Genomic DNA, 23,386 nt, shown 5'->3' with positions numbered 1-23,386 from the left:
ACGTCGACGACAACGGCAGCACGAGTTTTGAGAACATGATTATGATCCAGAATGAAGAGTTCGTGCAGGAAGTGTGGGACACGGCGCGCAAGATCACCTGCGACTGGGCGACTAGGATGGAAAAGCTCATTACTTTCCGACCCTTTGCTGTCGACATGCTGCAGGCCACAGAAGTGCGGTACTCAGGCGACGATATCATGTGCTGGATGGACATTCAACTTGGGAAGGGACCCTTTGCCCATACTCTCGATGGTATCGTTCAAATTGGCGAAGAACTTGCAATCGTGATTTACACTAAGGATGGAGGATCGGAATTTGACATGCTGGTTAAGAACTGTATGGCTTATGATTCTGAAGATGTCAACGATGAGAGGACCACGCGACTTCAGCTGAGTGACGAGCGAGGGTGTCTCCTTCGGCCAAAGCTGATGACTTACTTCATTCGGACCATTGACACAGGAGCGACAGGAGCCGACATGATAGCGTTTGCCTCGCTCTATGCGTTTAAGTTCCCAGATAAGATGGATGTATATCTGTCTTGTGAAGTAGAGTTGTGCAAGGGGGAGTGTACGGACATATGTGACGAACCAGGATATCCCTCAATAAGAGTTAACATAAATGAGACCACCACTACCACCAGCACTACGACTACTCGCCCACCTCCAGACAATACATGTCTGATAGCACCTGGTTCATCTCAGTGCTGTGCTAGGAATCCTAATCATCCACAATGTACTACAACTACCACAGAAAGACCGGATCCTTGTATCAGAAGTCCAGGATCCTTCCAGTGCTGTGCTAGGAATCCTAATCATCCTCAATGTACTACAACTACCACAGAAAGACCGGATCCATGCATCAGGAGTCCAGGATCCTTCCAGTGCTGTGCTAGGAATCCTAATCATCCTCAATGTACTACAACTACCACAGAAAGACCAGATCCTTGCATCAGAAGTCCAGGATCCTTCCAGTGCTGTGCTAGGAATCCAAATCATCCACAATGTACTACAACTACTTCAACTACCACAGAAAGACCAGATCCTTGCATCAGGAGTCCAGGATCCTTCCAGTGCTGTGCTAGGAATCCTAATCATCCTCAATGTACTACAACTACCACAGAAAGACCGGATCCTTGCATCAGGAGTCCAGGATCCTTCCAGTGCTGTGCTAGAAATCCTAATCATCCTCAATGTACTACAACTACTTCAACTACCACAGAAAGACCAGATCCTTGTATCAGGAGTCCAGGATCCTTCCAGTGCTGTGCTAGGAATCCTAATCATCCTCAATGTACTACAACTACTTCAACTACCACAGAAAGACCAGATCCTTGTATCAGGAGTCCAGGATCCTTCCAGTGCTGTGCTAGAAATCCTAATCATCCTCAATGTACTACAACTACTTCAACTACCACAGAAAGACCAGATCCTTGTATCAGAAGTCCAGGATCCTTCCAGTGCTGTGCTAGAAATCCTAATCATCCTCAATGTACTACAACTACCACAGAAAGACCAGATCCTTGTATCAGGAGTCCAGGATCCTTCCAGTGCTGTGCTAGAAATCCTAATCATCCTCAATGTACTACAACTACCACAGAAAGACCGGATCCATGCATCAGGAGTCCAGGATCCTTCCAGTGCTGTGCCAGAAATCCTAATCATCCACAATGTACTACAACTACTTCAACTACCACAGAAAGACCGGATCCTTGCATCAGGAGTCCAGGATCCTTCCAGTGCTGTGCTAGGAATCCTAATCATCCTCAATGTACTACAACTACTTCAACTACCACAGAAAGACCAGATCCTTGCATCAGAAGTCCAGGATCCTTCCAGTGCTGTTCTAGGAATCCAAATCATCCTCAATGTACTACAACTACCACAGAAAGACCGGATCCTTGTATCAGAAGTCCAGGATCCTTCCAGTGCTGTGCTAGGAATCCTAATCATCCACAATGTACTACAACTACTTCAACTACCACAGAAAGACCGGATCCTTGTATCAGAAGTCCAGGATCCTTCCAGTGCTGTGCTAGAAATCCTAATCATCCACAATGTACTACCACTACCACAGAGGGACCAGATCCTTGTATCAGGAACCCAGGATCTTCTGAATGTTGTGCTATACAACCGAAACATCGAGGGTGTGTCACAGAAGTACCTTGCTCTGGCCCTAGAGATACGAGACCACACTGTACAACCACATCACAACCACCAAGTACAACCCAAAACCTGGAAAACCACGCCTTCCACGCCTGGTTAAACCGACCCCCAAGTGGACCTCGTCGTCGACGTCCGCCTTACGGTACCCGACTCAGTCCTGAACTACTGGCGGAGCTACGAAACCAACCCCGACACCGGCGCGACGCGAACCTCCCTCTTCCTCCTCCTCCTCCTGCCAAGACTACGGTCTCCATCATGCGAGGTTTCCGTGTTGTGGGGGCTAATGACCTGACCTTCTCGACTATATCTTCGTCTCGGCAGGCTACCTTGCAAGCCGACAGCGTTTGTATACCTAAGGGCACCTTCACCTTCGGTGTGTTCATGCTGTCTTCGTTGCTCATCACTGCAGTCCTGGTGGCTACCGTAACGTGCCTCAGGCTGAGAACTTCGGCGCCCTATAAATCCGTGGAGACAGCGATGCCATACAGCAGACAGTAAACTACTACTACTACCTACCCTGACCTGACCTCTCTAACCTCCTCCCAATCCCGGCTGCTGGATTCAGCCGTGAATGGGGTGGGCACTTAGTGCCCCCTGGCGACCCCTGCCCGCCTGGCTGTTGCTGGCACTATCCTGGTGGACTAAGGTCGCCGCCTTTACTTTGCTCTGAACGCGGCATTTGGACGGCCACCTCCCAGCCCGCTCGAGAACCACTCATAGCCTCACAACGGCCTCCATATTGAGAATGCATAAAAACTACTAATTTTGATCATCTTTTGTTTCAGTCGGTCAGCTCAGTCAATTGTTTGTGTGATTATACCTAATCACTCAAACACATAATCACACATTGTGTTTGTGTGATTATAACTACGTGATATATGCTAGTTAGGGCTACTTGTCAGAGTTAAATTAATGTAATTTTGTTTATGCCGAGAGCTGAACTTCGTAAGTGCTACAGAAGTGTGGTTCAATCACTTTGCTGCTACAAGAGACACTGTGTGACGCTATGACAACTTCTAGACTAAAAAGGTTTTCCCGCTTCGTGGATGTGGTGCCAGGTCCAGGCGACTCCATGCTCCCTTGTGCAAACATTGCTATTTCTGCTTTTGTAAACCTTCTGAATTATTAAACTTTGATGCCAAATAAAGTGTATGATAACCCTTCCAATTTCACCATTTGCTAAACAATTTAAAAAGGAAAACAAATATATATGAATAATGTTTGTAACTATCAACTAAATGCTAATGAAAATGGGACTATCGACCAAGTAACAAAATATAAAAAGCACTGAACAGGATGTAAAGTACCGTACGTAGTTTAATAACCAAGATGGCATACCATCAGTAGTAGTAGTAGAACTAAAGAATCTAATCAAATTTCATCTTAAATAATAATAATAATACATAAAACCATATAAATATTTTTCTATGTAAACTTTATATTCTAGTATTTAAATAGACGCTTGAAACACGGAAACTAAATCCTAAAACATTTCTCTATGTCAACAAATTAAACAAATAAAAATGAATCAATGCCAAAAAATATATATATTTCTATACATACAAAACATTAAAAAAGGGAAACATGAGCCATATAACTAAAATAACATAAAGAACACGTAGTCACCAAAAAATAAACCTATTACAAAACTCCACCAAACTGTAAACTACATAATCATCAGTAGTGATATACACAGAAATGTGCCATATATAACTTACATGTCAGCTTCAGTAATTACTGAAGCTTGTAGTGTGTGTGTGTATGTGTGTGTGTGTGTGAGAGAGTGTGTGTGTAGTTGTACCATGTGGGCCAAGCAGCAGAGACCATAGAGACGCAGCCTGTCACCCTCATCCTGGATCAAGCTTCAGGTAAGTGCAGCAGATATCCAACTTACCTGCAGTAAGTTGGATATCACAATGTTTCCCCATATTTTTTTCCAGGCCGGAGTTTGAAGCATGATAAGAACACTGAAATTTATTTATATCTGTCTGTTTACCAGAATTTACAAAAAAAATCAAATAAATGCATAACAGATTTGTTTAAAAACAACTATGCTAATTTACTTGTTGGTTGAAGAGTAAGTGATATTATTTTAAGTACTGCACAGGCAACGACCTGCGTATCTAACCCGAATGGAAAAAATATATAAAGTGTAATGATGTTAAACAAAATCATTCTGATAACGAGATGCGATACAACTTATAATGAAGCAAATTACTAATATCAGAGTATGACTCTTAGAAAGACTACTGTGTAGCATTAACTTGCTTCTATACTTACAAGTAAACTCTTTCTTTGGACAACCAGTGAGTCGTCGAGGATCAAACGAAGACGAGCGAGCCATGCGTATATGACCAGATGGGGTACCCGGTGATGCCCAGGCCGACCCGGTGGAGCCCAGGTCGACCCGGTGATGCCCAGATCGACCCGCGGATGCCCAGGTCGACCCGTTGGTGACCAGGTCGATCCGGTGATGCCCAGGTCCACCCGGTGGTGACCAGGTCAACCCGGTAATGCCCAGGTTATCCGGTGGTGACCAGGTCCACCCGGTGATGCCCAGGTCCACCCGCTGATGACCAGGTCGAGCCGGTGATGCCCAGGTCCACCCGGTGGTGACCAGGTCCACCCGGTGGTGACCAGGTCCACCCGGTGGTGACCAGGTCCACCCGGTGGTGACCAGGTCCACCCGGTGGTGACCAGGTCCACCCGGTGATGCCCAGGTCCACCCGCTGATGACCAGGTCGAGCCGGTGATGCCCAGGTCCACCCGGTGATGCCCAGGTCCACCCGGTGGTGACCAGGTCCACCCGGTGGGGCCCAGGTCAACCCGGTGGGGCCAGGTCAACCCGGTGGGGCCCAGGTTGACCCGGTGGTGCCCAGGTCTCCTCAACCCGTCCTCCTAAGACCCCGTCGCATTTCCACGTATACTTTACCTAAGACCACAAAAACTGATGTAAATAAAATGATTGCGATTCGCGAAATTGACATAATATCCCGTTTTCTGTTCATGGGTCCTCTGGTAGGCTAGGATAAAGGCACTTTAATACGGCAGTTTATTGACGTTGGGAACGCTGGCGAGAACAGGCTGCCCCTGCACACACTCTCTCAGGTCTCTCCTACACTCAAACATCCATTTCAGATATTTAGATATTAAAACATTTATAGATATTGGACGTCTTGTTCCTAGCGCTTCCAGACATAAATCCCAAACTATTTGTCCCCCTTTCCGTACATTTAAGCATTTATTTTTGGGCATAAGATTTCAATTAATCATGATTTTTTTCTTTTTTTGCATTCAAATTACACAATTTCAACATTGTCCAGCAGATATCTGGAACTCTATTATTATTTCCTAGGCATAGAACCTTCATTTTTTTCTGCATTAAACTGCATCTGCCAATCATTCCTGTATTTTCAAAGTTCGTCTAGATCGTCTTCAAGAGATTTTTGCCTTCCGAATTTATTTTCAGCCCTATTTTTGTAACTATTTTCAGTCCTATTTTTGTAGTTGAATTTATTTCACAAACACGAATCTTTAACCGGACTTCCCAGTCAGAGCTGATGGGCCATAGTCGCCGAGGCTCTACTTATGTGAGCAACACATTCACTTATCTTCCCGTCACACCACTCTAAAATAACTATACTAGTAGGTATACCCGGCTGAGCCCGGGTCTCGGTCTCTCTCTGTCTCTCCCTCCCTCCCTCTCATTTTCCCTTCATTCGATTCTCCCTCCCTCTAGTCAATTTAGTGAATATCTAATTTTTTTTTATTAATATATTAGCTACATATGCATTAGTGCAGCTACCCTAGACTATATGAAGTGGAGTACAGTGTGTCAAAAAAGCTAACTAGGTGATGCTAAAAAAATCCCCATTACACAGGATGGTTGGTCATACAGAGGCATGTGATAGGCAGTCTGCACTGGCAGACTCTGGATGCATTTTGAGGATATCATCAACACATCTAAATTAAATTTTTGTTTACTGTTGCTAAAATCTATGGACTCTGGTCAGAACATTTCACATTGACAGACTTCGTGAAGGAGAGGAATTATTTAAGGCTGTGATCCTTTCTGTAGGGCAATGGGCCGACACCGGCCTCCCCGTATGATGCTCTTGACTAAAGGAGCCTTAAACCTGCACAAGTTAATGAGGTTATACCCAAGCGTCTGGCCTCCAGTTATGGAGAAACGAACAGACAGACATTCTCTCTCTCTTATAGATAAGCGAAATAATAATAATAGGGAATTATCAATTGCAAGCACCAAGCCATTACGACTATATAGCACTCGGAAGAGTCAGGATAAGTATTGGAATAATAATAATGTTATTAATTCATTGTGTCAGGGGACAGGCAGCCAGAGCTTATTTATACACGTCCCCTTTTCCCCCCAGGGTCAGACCCCCGCCCAGGATGCAACCCCACAACCAGCTGACTCTACTCCCGAGTACCTAGACTTACTGCTAGGTGAACAGAGGGAATTAGGTGATAGGAAATGCGCCCAGCCATTTCTGCCCTGCCCCGGGTTTTGAACCCTGGAATTCTCGATTTTGAGTCGAGAACGAACCCGACTGTACTACCGGGACGCATTCAAATGGGTAAATTTAATTTCAATGTGGCAGCGAGTCGTCAGTTGTCAGTGCAGCGACCTTCAGTTCACAAGAGAGATTTGAATGGTGCAAAAATGTGATTCATTTTAAAATATGTTACATGTTTATATAAATATCACTTGTGTAATAATAAATATCACTACATGAATATCATGCACTTTTCGCAAATAAATATGATTCATTTAAGCGACAGAAATTCAAAATATTAGAAAATAAAAAAAAAGATCACCTTAAAATCAGTTATATGCACTGTAATGCCCCGTCACAGGGCGGGCAACTTTCGTCCTAAGAGACGCCTGCGGCGAGTTAACGTAAGTTACTTGTTTTACATGAGTGTGTTCTCCATAGACACGTCCTTCCCAAAATTGGCTGTTGTGCTTGCTTATAAGATAATTGCCGTGGAAACATTCTGTACTATAGTTAAAGAGAGGCGTATTGCGTATATTATCAAAAAGATAAGATGCCATTTGTTTGATCTCACCATTTGCAAAATCTTTTCCATCTCATGAGATATATATATATATATATATATATATATATATATATATATATATATATATATATATATATATATATATATATATATATATATTATTAGATCGTGTGTGTTCATTAACCGAAGACTTCGTAATCTCTCTCTCTCTCTCTCTCTCTCTCTCTCTCTCTCTCTCTCTCTCTCTCTCTCTCTCTCTCTCTCATTTCCCCACTTTTTTCCTCCCCCCCCCCGCCATTTTCCCCCTCTCACCATCCATTCTCCCTCTTCCCGATAATTATCCATCCATCCCACCCCCTGTCCTCCTATAGTATTCCCACCGTCCGTCTTCTGATACTACACTTCTCTTCTATCTATCCCATATCTCCCACCCAACCCTGTTGTTACGACTAGTGGAGAGGCTTCCAGGCTTCCAGGCCTCCAGGACTCTGGAACAGCCAATGTGGGACGTTGTCAGACTCACACTCACACCTGCTGCCCCAGACGTTACCAGAGTCATACTCTCACATACTGCTCCAGACGCTCCAGCAGCCACACTCATACTGCTCCATACGCTCACGGAGCCACACTCATACTGCTCCATACGCTCACGGAGCCACACTCATACTGCTCCAGACGCTCCCGGAGCCACACTCATACTGCTCCAGACGCTCCCGGAGCCACACTCACACATACTGCTCCAGACGCTCACGGAGCCACACTCATACTGCTCCAGACGCTCCCGGAGCCACACTCATACTGCTCCAGACGCTCCCGGAGCCACACTCACACATACTGCTCCAGACGCTCACGGAGCCACACTCATACTGCTCCAGACGCTCCAGGAGCCACACTCATACTGCTCCAGACGCTCACGGAGCCACACTTACAATGCTAATAATAACTTCATGAGTTTCCAGGGATCAGTATTGTCAACTACCGTTACACGGCTCAAAGAAAACAGATATGATAGTGACGAAAGTGCCTGGAAATTTTACACTGAGCTGTTAAACTATTTGTTTATTTATCTGACTATTTGTGTGTGTGTCCGTTCTTGCGAGAGAGGAGAAAAGGGAGAGAGAGAGAGAGAGAGAGAGAGAGAGAGAGAGAGAGAGAGAGAGAGAGAGAGAGAGAGAGAGAGAGAGAGAGAGAGAGAGAGAGAGAGAGAGAGATTTCTATCATATCTATAAGACCATCAAAGCAACCTGACTGTAGGAAGCAAAATGATTAATAGAAACAATATCATATCTGATTAAATTGAGTGTAAATCAGATCACATATACTTGCATCATTATAATATTCGGACCGATAATTCTTCCGTAAATTTGTAATGGAACAGATATTAAAAATGTTTTCAGACTTGCTGGAAATAATCAAATTTTTTTCGAAATATGTATATAACGTTTAAGAGAAAGCTTGGAAGAGAGACAGAGAGAACAAAAAAAGAGAGACGTGAGAAGGTGAGAATGACGCACAAAACTATACAGTGAAAAAAAACATATAAGAGAAAAAATTAGCAGCAACACAGACAGACATACAGACACTGTATATACACACACCACAACCGGTCATACACAATCCACCCCCCCCCCCCTCATACGTCTAAAGCAGTCAACATGTGTGACCAGGACACAATATTAACAAAACCAACTTTTTTTGGGAGGGAGGAGAATGGTTGGAAATATGGCTCTCATGGTGCATTGTCTGAGTGTGTGGTGAGTGTATATCTCAGTTAGAGTGCGTGTGCTGGAGACATGAGCGAGTGATGAAGCAGTTTGCAGCAGGAGGGAGGGAGGGAGGGAGGGAGGGAGAGTGGTACAAAAAGTACTCTGGGTAAACATCCTTCTTTGTTGAGCACTCTCCACCTGCTTGGTTCCAGGACCAGAGAGAGAGAGAGAGAGAGAGAGAGAGAGAGAGAGAGAGAGAGAGAGAGAGAGAGAGAGAGAGAGAGAGAGAGAGAGAGAGAGAGAGAGAAAGAGAGAGAGAGAGAGAGAGAGAGAGAATGTATGTTTTTTGTTTTATCTTTACAACTTCCATTTGTGTCCCCTGGTCCTACTTTCAACTTAGAGGCTGTCCTTGTCCACCTGTCAGTTCCCCTCAGTCACCTACATGTGATCATATCTCTTATCTCGTCTGTCCTTTAAGGTTGTGAGGTCCAGCGTGTGAGCATGGTAACACATTCGCCCCGCACTTAGCCACCGATTTGGTCTGGGTTCGTATTCTGGTCAGGCAATACCGATTAGGCGCCAATCCTTAACTATTCGCCTCCGTTCACCCAGCAGTATTTGGGTGACTGGTTGCTCATCGACTGGCGGGTCATGCTCTAGGTATAACTAGTGGGTATAAGGCTTAATGTGAGTTACGGGGAAGGGAAAGCTCTCAGGAGTCAGAAGTCGTCTGTTCCTGCACCTGTCGAGAAAAGAAACAGACGTATTGACAAAATCTTTAGGAGTAGGTAAGGATACCAAGACCACTCAACGGCTGGTTAATTAATGACCCTCACCATGACCCCCACCAAGGCAATAGAGTCGGAAACCATTGATCTGCAGGCCGTAATTCCTCTCCCCCCCCCCCCACGAGTGCTCCGGCCTTTTGTTCGTACTAACTCGCTTGTGTAAATACTAACTTCTTTTTGCTTACGGCGCCAGTGGGTGCATTTAGATAGGGTTGTCATGATTTGAATTCAAAAGTTAGTAATTCGTTCAACGTGTAATGCCGTATAATGGTCAATACAGCCCGGTAAATCTAAAATGTTGGGATTAGTCGAAATCTATATATGATCTGACACTAACCAGTTTTTTATATACAGATTTATAAGCCGAAATATACAAATTATTCTCCATACATGTCCACTTGGACACTGTGAGCCCAACAATCTCAGTATATAAGCAAGAGTACAACAGGTCATTCAAGGCGTCTAATACTGCGTCAGTAAATAAACTTGATTAAAGACCACATCTTTTATATATATATATATATATATATACAACCAGACTAACGTCGTATATATCCTGACCGGCGTCACTAAAATAATCGACCGATATAAAAGAAGATTAGACACAGCCGAAGGAGTTCAGCCGCAACCTTCAACAACCACCTTACACTTAACTTAAGAATTATCTACCAAACACAACACCACAAGAAAACTGTTCTCTGACCGACACACACACTCTCTCTCTCTCTCTCTCTCTCTCTCTCTCTCTCTCTCTCTCTCTCTCTCTCTCTCTCTCTCTCTCTCTCTCTCTCTCTCTGTCCGTAAATGTTGAAGAAAGCTCCAACGAAACGCGTCCTTCAGCAACTGCCGCCAGGCACACTCAAGCAATAAGATGAATTCTGGAGAGTCACTTTTTGAACTTCCTTCTTAAGTGAAGAAAAACATAAAGAAAACTATCTAAGACGCGTGCTAGCATCATTACTAGCATCATAAACGCCTGATAGCATCACTGAACTACCCTTTCTGTCATTTTCAATAACACACGTCTTCAAGAAAGACTGCAACCAAAAATATACTAAAAAAATATTTTCAAACGTGAGTGATATGTTAAATCACATTATAGAAACACTCCCTAATGAATTCTTTACTTCTTTTACACGAGAATGTGACAGTCTTTCATAGCACTGAGGGAGAAGAAAGGGAAAAATATTCTGTAATTTACACTGAAAGTTATGCCTCACCTTCACTTTGGTCCGAAACATCTGTCGCACTTGTGAAGATGAACCGCTGGACAAGACTTGCGAGTCAATCGAGTCCCTCTGTGAAAAGAGGTATATACTCTCTTGAATTTAATGACTCGCATCTTGCCGTAAAGTCATTACCGGCTCTTCATATGGTAATCACTTGGCAACAGTCCCCCCCCCCGTTCACTCGACACTAATATGGCAACAATGTGAGGCCGACACCCACCTACGCGAGACGAGATGAAAGTTTGCAGCAAAAACATGATTATCCGGTACCGATGACCGACGTCCTCCTCTCACAGCTGGATCCTTGAATTTTCAATCCACTGGGCAAACACTTGCTCCCGAAGGCAAAATTATTGAACACTTGACCTTCAGCTAAACCATAAAACGTGTAACAGTTCTATCTTGCACTCGAAGGGCTAATCCACTAATAGTCCCGAGTCAAACTTCACATTAAGCAATCCTTGAGCTCCTAAGTCCTGTACTCAGGAGTCAGTCAAATAAACCTTCTCGTCTTAGTGATTTTTATTACCAAATTATGTAAACAATATATATATATATATATACATTTATTTAAGTGTCTAGTTTTCTCACTACACTTTCTTATATCTAACTTCTGAGATTAATCTCGTGCCAAACTGTTATTGTTATCGAATTCTTCTTTCTTGTGTTATCCCTTTTGTTGTAAAACATGAGATGTAGAGGTGGTGAATCACAATAACGTGGCTGAAGACATGGTGACCAAACCTCACACCAGAAGAGGAGGAGACGACGACGTACATGAAAAGGGTCCACGACGGACCGTAAGGTCGTCGTTCCCTCATCCTCTGACGTGTGATTTGGTCATCGACACATATAGAGTGTAGGTCCTCAGTGTCAGGCCGTGTCAGGGCGTCACACACCGCTATGTACCAGTGAGAAGTGATAGGAGCTGACAGACTCAAGTGCCTGTCATCCACTCCTCCCATGTCTGTCTATCTCTCTCAACTCACTCTCCTTCCTCCTAATTCTATCTCAGAGTCTCATTCTTTTGCAACATTAGAAATCTTCACTATTTCATTCACCTGGGTTCTATGAGACTCGAACCTTGAACCCCACACGAGTGAGGCAGAGGCTCTATCCACTCAGCTATGAGTAGTCTTAAGACTTCCCTTTTTTGTAAGACTACTCACAGCTGAGTAAGGGGTCCACGATTCGAGTCCCTAGAGGCCAGCTGAATGAAATGTTTATAGCCACGGGAAGTGTGGAGGACAATTTAATCCTCTGTATTCTAATTACTATTCTTACTACCTCTCTCTCTCTCTCTCTCTCTCTCTCTCTCTCTCTCTCTCTCTCTCTCTCTCTCTCTCTCTCTCTCTCTCTCTCTCTCTCTCTCTCTCTCTCTCTCTCTCTCTCCCTCTCTCTCTCTCTCTCTCTCTCTCTCTCTCTCTCTCTCTCTCTCTCTCTCTCTCTCTCTCTCTCTCTCCCTCTCTCTCTCTCTCTCTCTCTCTCTCTCTCTCTCTCTCTCCCTCTCTCTCTCTCTCCCTCTCTCTCTCTCTCTCTCTCTCTCTCTCTCTCTCTCTCTCTCTCTCTCTCTCTCTCTCGCTCTCTCTCTCTCTCTCTCTCTCTCTCTCTCTCTCTCTCTCTCTCTCTCTCTCTCTCCCTCTCTCTCTCTCTCTCTCCCTCTCTCTCTCTCTCTCTCTCTTGTGTCTTGTCAATATCATATACTTTAAACCAATTCTCTTTTTTAAATAAGCTTATCATAAATTTAAATGATATTTCACATTTCTCTCGGTGTGCTCACCTATCTGTGTCAACGTGAGGGTGAGCTCCAGCTCTTAATACCCCGCCTACTAGCCTTGTTGTATCTTTTACGTTACAATTTAACTTTCCTAACGCTCAAAAGTCATTGTTGAATCTGGCCTTAAACTTGAGGATGGAGGTGGTTCACACAACTTACTTCAGCGCATTCGACCTGTTGATTACCAGTTCAAAGTGTCAGACTTCTACGGCTCTTCCCAGTCGGCAAATAAAATTAACAGATAAGACTATATAAAAAAAGAACGAGACAGAGAGAGAGAGAGAGAGAGAGAGAGAGACAGAGAGAGAGAGAGAGAGAGAGAGAGAGAGAGAGAGAGAGAGAGAGAGAGAGAGAGAGAGAGAGAGAGAGAGAGAGAGAGAGAGAGAGAGAGAGAGAGGAAAGGAGAGGAATAAGCACACACACACAACAAGAGAAACCTACAGGAATGCACAGGAGAAAGTTATAAGATAAAAAAAAGGAGTCTGGAGTCTGTGACCACTTCCTGTGAGAGGTCATTGTCGCGAGGCTGTGAACGACACACAGTGATGACACATGATGTATGACACATGATGGATGACAGTGATGACACATGATGGATGACACATGATGGATGACAGTGATGACACATGATGGATGACACATGATGGATGACAGTGATGACTCATAATGGATGACACATGATGAATAGCACAATCAATGCAACACAATGAGTTAATTGCAATGAAATAGTGAATGGTACTCAACGACACACAGTGAATGATTCACAATGAATGAAACACGATGACTGATTCACAATGAATGAAGCACGATGAATGATTGTCATTATAAACTGACTGGGAAGTCTCCCATTAATGGCACAAAAGACTGAAACATAGTGAATGGCGCAGAATGACAATAAATAAAACTGTGAATCGTACACATTGAATGTCATTCAATAAATAACAAACAATAAATGACAAACAATGAATGACACACAATACATGAAGCACCGTAAAACAATAGTGATAATGAATGAAATACAATCACAATTAATGAAGCACAATGAAATACAACGAATTGTACAAAATGAATGAGACAATGAATGAAATACAATCACAATTGGCTCCCGGTGCAATATCCCTCCCAAAAAAAATTAAATACAACGAATGATAAGCAATGAATGACAATGAATGACAATTATTGAACCAATGAATGACAATGAATGAAACAAAGAATGACAATAAATGAAACAATGAATGAAACAATGAATGAAACAATGAATGACAATGAATGACAATGAATGAAACAATGAATGACAATTAATGAAACAATGAATGAAACAATGTAAAACAGATAATTAAGCACAATGAATGACAGCTGGCCAAACTAACCCAGCATTAGTGAGGACCTCTCACTCTCACAAACCCAGCCTGTCCCACGCCCCACACACACACACACACACACACACACACACACACACACACACACACACACACACACACACACACACACACACACACACACACACACAACTCTTGACTCACTCTCTAAACCAGCTTACTTTCTAGGGGCACACACACTCATTTTATTATATATTGAGTGCAATATATAATATATTAGAAGCCGTCTTTTTATTTTTTTAAGCGTTTTATTACATATGACCAAAAGGATTAGATCAAAGATTCTAGCACTCAAGTTTTTCTTCACTTGGTAAGGAAGTTGAAAAATTAACTCTCCAAAGTTAAAACATAAGAATGAGGATAACTGCAGAAGGCCAATGAGCTCATACGAGGCAGCTCCTATTTATAAAATGAGCAATATAAAGTTCATTTAAGAATGTTACTATGCTGCAACGCATCCTCCGTGACGCTAGTGGATAAAAACTGAAGCAACAGTAGGTATAATTGAATAGGTTCATGTAAAGCGCGGTGCTTCTCAGTCGGCGTGGACAGTATGCGAGCCGTGAGCTGGATAGTCTATCTTATCCACTGGACAGGGCCCCTGAAGGGTACTGATTGGTACACGTGGATAGAAGTTACTCAACCTCACCACGCCAGAAAGCAGAAAGGAGAGAAGCATCAGAATAATGATAAATAATGCTCTTAGATACATTTAGTCTTGAGATGAGACGCTCAACGTGAAGCATCACTAGCACGAGAGGACATTAACGAAACCAGTGACGCCCATGAGCCATGGAGGTGCATGGACCATTACTTTAGTGCTGTAAGCGAGGAGGTGTGGTGCAGCAGCAGAGGGGAAAACCTGAGGCTATAACACTTCGCACAGTGTACGGAGCTCGCATCATGAAGACAGAGGATCGAGTCACTTATTTGGGGTTATCAGACACAAGATAGACTCTGCCCAAAAGCTGGTGACCCTCTGTGGGGGCGAGGACACACCAAGCGGAAAGCGATAGCATAACCACACAACCGAAACAAGTTTTGATGCCAGAAATTGATCGAACGAAAAAAGGGCTACAGTTCTCAATTGCGGAATACCTCGTGTAAAAATAAAACCCACAAACCTCTTCACAGTGTGACTGATATTTGGAACACCATATAGAAGATTTAGCGCCACGGGCGTTGCTGTACCCAATCACATCCTCCAGATAGTAATAAACCCACGATTTTTTTTCTACAACATAAGCAAGCTTACGCAGACCCGAGCAACAGGAAGCCAAGGGTACGAGAAAGGAAAGTTCGAACAAATCACTATACAACAAACCGGCAGAAGAACCACAGAGTGAAAGTGAAGTGGGAATGGTTCACGTGTATGCGTGTGTGTGTGTGAGGCGAGCAGCAGCACGCGTGATTAGTATGTTAGGCGAGTAGTGGTGTGTATGGTTGGTGTGCGTGTGTGTGTGAGAGAGAGAGAGAGAGAGAGAGAGAGAGAGAGAGAGAGAGAGAGAGAGAGAGAGAGAGAGAGAGAGAGAGAGAGAGAGAGAGAGAGAGAGAGAGAATGTGACAGTAAGAGTGCAGGAGAGAAAGAGAGAGAGAGAGAGAGAGAGAGAGTTAATGAGAGAGAGAAGGGGGTGGGGGGGCCACCCTGAGCATGCTACCGGACCATTGAGGTCACCGCACCATCACTAATGCTTCACTCAACCCGCTTGACTGAGCACCACACAACAGCAGAAATATCATGAGAGTAACTTTTCTCATAGGTACATCACGTTACTGTGATTTTCTTGTGTGCTAATGGTCAAGATTTCTAACTCGCCACGTGTGGAATGTGTGTGACCACAGTAACTCTTATTCCAAGATTGCCAAAGCAAGACTGTATTATGATGCATTTTAGCAAATTAAAAAGGAACATTTTTTAAGTTCCCCTCAACTCGGTCAAGAAAAAATAATCAAAGTAGCACTGGCATTGCCTAGCCGGCTACCGTTATGACACCGCAATACTCCACCGAGGCCGTCGGGGTTATCTTGAGATGATTTCGGGGCTTAACGTCCCCCCGGGGCCCGGTCCTCAACCAGGCCTCCTTTTTGTTACACATCCCCAGGAAGCAGCCCGTAGCAGCTGTCTAACTCTCAGGTACCTATTTACTGCTAGATGAACAGGGGGCATCAGGGATGAAAGAAACTCTGCCTATTTTTTTCCGCCTCCGCCGGGGATCCAACTCGGAACCTTAGGACTACGAATCCCGAGCGCTGTCCACTCAACCGTCAGGCCCCACGTGGTGTTGGCTAGGTTCGTTTCGTGATCTCTTACAACATCGTAGACATCTTTATCTCGGTAGCCGAGGACCTGAACGCTGTACTCGGACGCAACTAAGCGGATCCAAATTTGGAAGTAGAGAATAGATTCTTTATACTGTCACAAACGTTGTATAAATCTAGATTAACACAGTCGTCGTCCTGCGGCGAACCATCAACACGTCGAGAACAAGCCGTACGTAGTTTGGATTGAGTCATTTCCATGTACACAATGGGTACCAATCGTGGTATCTGTCAACCTGGTAATACAATCAGGAGAGCTGTCGGGCGCTGTGCCAACTGTTCCTCAAGTCGGGCGACCTCTTATACATAATTTTGGTTGGCGGGTAAAGTGAGGGACATATTTGGGTGTTGTTAATCATGCGAGGTATGCGACCTGCGATCTATGGAGCTGCTGAGCGTAAACGGGTGTTGTTGGGTTGTGAGGTATTTGCTGAAGCGCTGATTGTGATTTATAGATTGTGATGCATTGCATACGAATGCAAGAGATAACTATCTCTATCTCTATTTCTGTTTCACCTGTCCATTGTAGACTATCCCTAACTCTAAGTCAACTTAGTAGAAGAGTGGACAAACATGGAATGATAACAACATAACACAGGTGGAGGTGACGGACAAGATGAACCAATTAAGGACAATAAGCAGCCTACAAGGTGAGCTGAAAATGGCAATGGAGACAAAAAAAAAAAAACTCAAAGAGAACCGTGCTTAGACTCTCTGCCAACAACAATCCCTCCAGAACTGGGTAGGTGGGGTGAGGGAGAGTGAGGAAGGAGCAATTTGAGGCTTTATCACGCTAAGATGAAAAAACTCGCCTGAAAGAACCACATAATTAATGGTTAATAATTTTAATTTAGACTTGTTTTGTGTTATAGGCAAAGCGTTAATTAAGACATTAATATCATGTATATCATTTGTCTGACCTAAAAAGCTATCTGGACCCACCCAAATTAGCTTTCATCAGTTTTGTTTCTCCAGGCGGTGTGGTTGGCGGCGGCCAGGCCGGAGTCGTCACTTGTATGGGCAGTCTTGTCACCCTTTGGCCATGGGGTGCATAATAAATGACCAAACTAAACTTCTGTTGCTTGATTTTTTCTAATGATATACGTAGCTCGATATTTTATTTTCAGTATTATTGCTATTTGTGTGTGTATGTGTGTGTGTGTGTGTGTGTGTGTGTGTGTGTGTGTGTGTGTGTGTGTGTGTGTGTGTGTGTGTGTGTGTGTGTGTGTGTGTGCCTGTGTGTGTGTGTGTACGCGCGCGCGTGTGTGTGTGTTTCAACGTTGCCAAGCAAGACTTTCTTGCCAACTGTGAGGGAGCGGCGGCAATGAGGTCATCCTAAGCCTTAAGCCAACACAGGTCCATATATTTTCAGCCTTCGCCAATTGCGCCTCCTGTAACCCACCGGCGAGACATTACCTTTGCCGCAGCTTAACACGGGTGGTGATGCTGCTACACGGGCTCATATACTCATGAAGCATCATTCGGAGTCGTGCAAACACGACTTCCTTAAAGAGGTTTATTAGCACATCTCTTTTGTACACGGATTGTTGATAAGCTGCTCCCCCTTCGGTGTAGAACACTGTACCTCACTTCTTTTGACCCACTGTTACTTACCTAGTGTACCTTGGTACTATTTGTACTGACCACCACTTAGACAACTTGTTCTCTAACGCTGGTATCACCATATATTTTTGTTTGGCTAGGGAAACACTTGGTAAATACATCGTGAAGCTGTGGATGTATTTACTGGTATTATCCAGTGTCTGTTAGTTGGGGAACCGGAAGTTAATTAGGCAGGTGTTCTGGTGTCAATGCTCATCAATACCTGGGCCCAAGTATTTACCCATTAATACCTGGCCCAAGTATTTACCCATCAATACCTGGCTCAAGTATTTACCCATTAATACCTGGCCCAAGTATTTACCCAGTTCTTTAAGGGGAGGACGGATAGAGCGGGGGATCTTACCTGGTCCTAGACACTCGTGCATAAGATTGTCGCTTCAGTGATACTCGGCCAATTATCTAAGATTTGGCAGGGGTAATTTGCCAATTAAATCTGGCACTAACACAAAGGGGGCTGGCAATACAATGATGGACTAGTAAACATAGTCGACAAGTCAGGATTGAAATTAATGCTTAAAAGATCTTTATAATGCATTAACATGGATTTATTAATACAGAACAAGGCATCCTATGCTACAAATCCTAGCTAAGGCAGATCAATGTAATATGCTAATGGTATGTCTGAATAGGGAATGAGTGCTTACCATTCCAGTTGAATATCCATGACCAGTGATTGGAGGAAATATTCTCAACCCCCCTCTCCCTACTTTCCCTCTCCCTCACTCCCTTGATTTCCAGAACCACACCAACTCTCATTTCCTCTCTCTGTACACAATTCTTCTTCCATGACAAGACACGACCCCTCGCCTCCCTCCAACCTGTGACCTCTGGTCAATGTTTCCAGGCACTAAACCTGCAAACCAGTTACAGAACATGGCCTATAGATACCCCTATGAGGTGGGCGTTGCTCCTTGCCTTCATACCCTAAATCTATTACCAAGCTTCTCTCCTGAAATTGCGATTCTATTACCAAGCTTCTCTCCTGATACTGCGATTCTATTGCCAAGCTTCTCTCCTGATACTGCGATTCTATTGCCAAGCTTCTCTCCTGATACTGCGATTCTATTGCCAAGCTTCTCTCCTGATACTGCGATTCTATTGCCAAGCTTCTCTCCTGATATTGCGATTCTATTACCAAGCTTCTCTCCTGATACTGCGATTCCTTACTTACTTCTCTGACCTGATCAGTGACCCTGTCTTGTTTCAACAGGCCAATGGGCCACATGTATTACCTTAATATCCTAATACATGACGTAAATAATGGGGTCTAGGGCCTTGCCCAAGCGGCCACTGCCCACAGGATGAACACAAAGTATATTCGAGTCATCTACAGAACACATCGGATTTTAGTCATTTGATTATGCATCCCAAACCCATGCATTGATAATGCACAAGAGTCGTTACAGATTAAGTTGCTTACTGGCTGTTGTATCATGGAAAGGAAATATGGAAAAGGGGAATATGCAGTGACATACGGAACTATGGGAAGGAATATGAAAATTTATAATGAAATATAAAAAAAATATATAATTACACAATATATATATACTTGACACGCATACAATTGCTTAGTATCTTAAATTAGAATAACTTTACTTGCCCAGGTCACTGAAAAGCAGGTATGCAGACAATGAACTATCTGTGGTAGCTATTGGTGGTTGAAACGACGCATTCCGGGGTGGTTCAGTTGTGTTAATGGATGGAATTAGCGTCCGTCTGTCCTCTAAGTTAAGGCTTGCTAGAGGTGAAGCCTTTAGAGAAAGCCACAAGCTATTCGCAAAATAGACTTACATAGGTACACAATGTTCTTAGGGCCTGCTAGGGCACAACCAGCATACATTACAATCACCCATCACCCCCTACAACATTCATCACCCTTTCAGTTCCCATCACCCATCTAAAACACCCATAATCCCTCCACCAACACCCTCATACCTCCATCTAACACATATATCTAATATCCAACAGTCTAAATACACGGATTAGCAGCCGACGTAACGTCTTGTTATATCATCCCTGGAGAGTGTTGAAGCTGTCCTTGAGCTGCCTAACATGGCCTGTATCCTCTTGCCGGGTCCTGTCGTGGCCGCCTCACGGGTCGACCCAGGTGCTAAGAGGGTCAAGGTGACGAAGAAAAGGGGGACATAAGTTAGGCAGCTCAAGGACAGCCTCAACACTCTCCTGGGATGATATAACAAGACGTTACGTCGGCTGCTAATCCGTGCATTTAGAATGTTGGATATTAGATATATGTTTTAGATGGAGGTATGAGGGAGTTGGTGGAGAGATTATGGGTGATGTTGGGGGTAAAGAGGGGGGTTGGTGGAAGGGTAAATTGGAGTGGTGGAGCGGTAAAAGATGTTGGTGGAAGGGTTATGAGTGTTGATGGAGGGGTTGGGAGTGGTAATGGGAGAGAAGTAGAGATATATGAATGTAGGAGAAAAATAGGATGACACTGATTTCGGGAGAGAGAGAGAAAAAAAAATATTCGAATATCTATTTTCTATCTCGAACTTATCTGCTAGAAACACAAACTTGTGTCACTGGTGACAGTGACACAAGTTTATACACTGTGACTGTTTGTAGCAGTGACTTTGTACACTGCTACAGAGTTTCTGAGGGATGATGAGGCAAAACAGGAATGAAGATATCTGTCATTCTCAACCCTGGCTCACACCGCTACCAGAAAAAATAAAAATAGTTCCACTTTGCCGTACGTAGGAGTTACGAGCGTACGTAGGAGTTACGAGCGTACGTAGGAGTTACGAGCGTACGTAGGAGTTACGAGCGTACGTAGGAGTTACGAGCGTACGTAGGAGTTATATTAGCGTAGGAGTTAACAATAAGAACATCTGGGGGAATATATTACTGCAGTAGAACTACAGGTCCACACATGATGTCCTATTTATAACAAGCCGATTTAAACTAATATTAATATATTAAATATAAGTTATCAATGTATTTGACTCGATGGCGCTGCTTATTTGTTTCATTCGTCTATGGGTGTTGCTAACCCCATTGTTTATCTACACATCTACACCCCTTTTAAAATCGTTTGTTAAATATTTGGCACCGTTGCTACTAGGTAGTTTATAACCTTTTGTAGGTAATATCGCATCTGACCCAACACTCCCGAGCAATTTTCATGAAGTCTGAAATAAATCTGGGATGAAATTGGTAATGTGATGTCCGTAGAGTATTAATTTACCGTGAAGTTAATCCCACCGATTACTTGCACAATTTTTTTTAATGATATATTATCTGAGAGAAAAGGGGAAGAGGGAATGCAGAGAGTAGGGGGGAGTAGGGAAGCAGGAGGGGAAAAGGGGTAGTTGGAAGGAGAGGGGAGGACCAAGGTGGTGTGGGAGAGGGGAGAACTGAGGGGAATGGGAGAGGACATAAAATATAAGAAACCTATACAGTTGTTTCAGTCCATAATAATACATTTTCTGAGTGAAGGGGGAGAAGGGGGAAGGGGAGGACTAAGGAGATAAGGGTGAGATAGAGGGAGGAAGGTCCAAAGGGATGGAGACTATGGGGTCAAGGAGGAAGATTAGAGAAGAGGGGTTGAATGGTGGGGGTGGGGGGAGGGTTAGAGGCCAACTGTCCCGGGCACTGCCGGGTACCCCCGTACCCCCCTCCCCCCCCCCCGGTACTCAGTGTTCCAAAGACTATAAACAAAGATATACGTAAAAATATGTCTAAGAGTTAGATATTCTCATAGTTATCGTTTAGTAGTTTAGATACAAAACTAAACACACACACACACACACACACACACACACACACACACACACACACACACACACACACACACACACACACACACACACACACACACACTGGTCGTGGTGGTCTCGTCGTAGCGGAGGGTTGTGGACTGGGAAGCTCCAGATTTACTATTAAAATGGGAGGGATATTCAGACTACATCGCAGTGAAAAAGTGTATACGAGTGAATGAATATCTGGTAAAATGATAGAAATCATAAGGAAGTTAAGAAAGAAAGTATAAATAGTGTAATTGAAAATAAGTGTTGAATACTTGTGAAGTAGTGGAACAAAGGGTAGCCTACACAAGCCTAGCCTTCGCGCTGACCATGACTTCACCTGCCTCAAGTCTAGCCTTCGCGCTGACCATGACTTCACCTGCCTCAAGCCGTGACCAACCGTGACCTCAAGTCGGCCGTAACCTTACCTTCCTTACACCGCCTTGGAGAGACGCCTGGATACTCACTCACCTATTGTGTCGCAGAACAACGTTCTGTAACACAATAGGTATCAGCTTCTCTACAAGCCTATCTTCCTCTTCTTTGTTATTGCTTGACCTGGTCGCCCTTTCTGATTTTGCCATTGCAATAAACAACCTTAACCAAACAACGTTTGCCTAAACAACCTTTGGCGAACAACGTTCGCCAAAAAGTTGTTTATTGCAATGGCAAAATCAGGAAGGGCGACTAGGTCAAGCAGTAACAGGGTAGAAAAGCTGATAGGGAAATTTTTTGCAGGAGGAGGTTATCTTGAGGTTATCTTGAGATGATTTCGGGGCTTTAGTGTCCCCGCGGCCCGGTCCTCGACCAGGCCTCCACCCCCAGGAAGCAGCCCGTGACAGCTGACTAACACCCAGGTACCTATTTTACTGCTAGGTAACAGGGGCATAGGGTGAAAGAAACTCTGCCCATTGTTTCTCGCCGGCGCCTGGGATCGAACCCAGGACCACAGGATCACAAGTCCAGCGTGCTGTCCGCTCGGCCGACCGGCTCCCTTGGAGGAGTGTTTAGATGGAGGATTTGATTCTGGGAATAAAAAGGGAGATTTTCAATAAATACAGAATGAGATTGAGAGACAAAAATAAGAGTTTGTGGACAATATTCAGGGAGAAATTAGGAAGAGTAGAGAAGAATGGGAAAGTAAATGTACTCGGTTTGCAAATGAATTAGGTACGACTAACAACATGGTAAGAGGGAGTATATTATTAGGGGGACAGAGTAGCGAGTGTGGGAGGGGCAGGGGGGGGGCAACCAGGGAAGGGGCTACCAGCATGAGAGAGCATTACAGAGAAAGCGGTCAATTATCTTCCATGGATTACTCGAATCTCAGGCAACATCAAGGCATGAAAGGATAGGAATTGAAAAGATTGAATTAAATGAACTTTTGAGGTGTATTAATGCTGAGATGGCAGGAAACGAGATTAAACTCAGCCGCCGGATTGGACCTTACAATTGTATCAAGAATCGACCTGTCCTAGTATAGTTTTCTAATGAAGAGGCAGTGGACTATATAATAAATCACAAACATTTACTCAGAGGCATCGAATGCTATTACAATGTGTTTATTGACAGATATATGACGAAAGATGAACA

General features: G+C 43.9%; 1 protein-coding gene across 1 annotated transcript in view; it reads left to right on the top strand.

Annotated features, from left to right (window-relative positions):
- The window catches only part of LOC123751234 (mucin-2), a 149,260-nt gene that overhangs the window by 86,562 nt on the left and 39,312 nt on the right, over window positions 1–23,386 (top strand). The window lies entirely within an intron of this gene.

The sequence above is a fragment of the Procambarus clarkii genome, chromosome 18 (genome assembly GCF_040958095.1).
Source record: "Procambarus clarkii isolate CNS0578487 chromosome 18, FALCON_Pclarkii_2.0, whole genome shotgun sequence".
NCBI classification, from domain to species: domain Eukaryota; kingdom Metazoa; phylum Arthropoda; class Malacostraca; order Decapoda; family Cambaridae; genus Procambarus; species Procambarus clarkii.
This window is presented reverse-complemented; position numbering and strand designations above follow the sequence as displayed.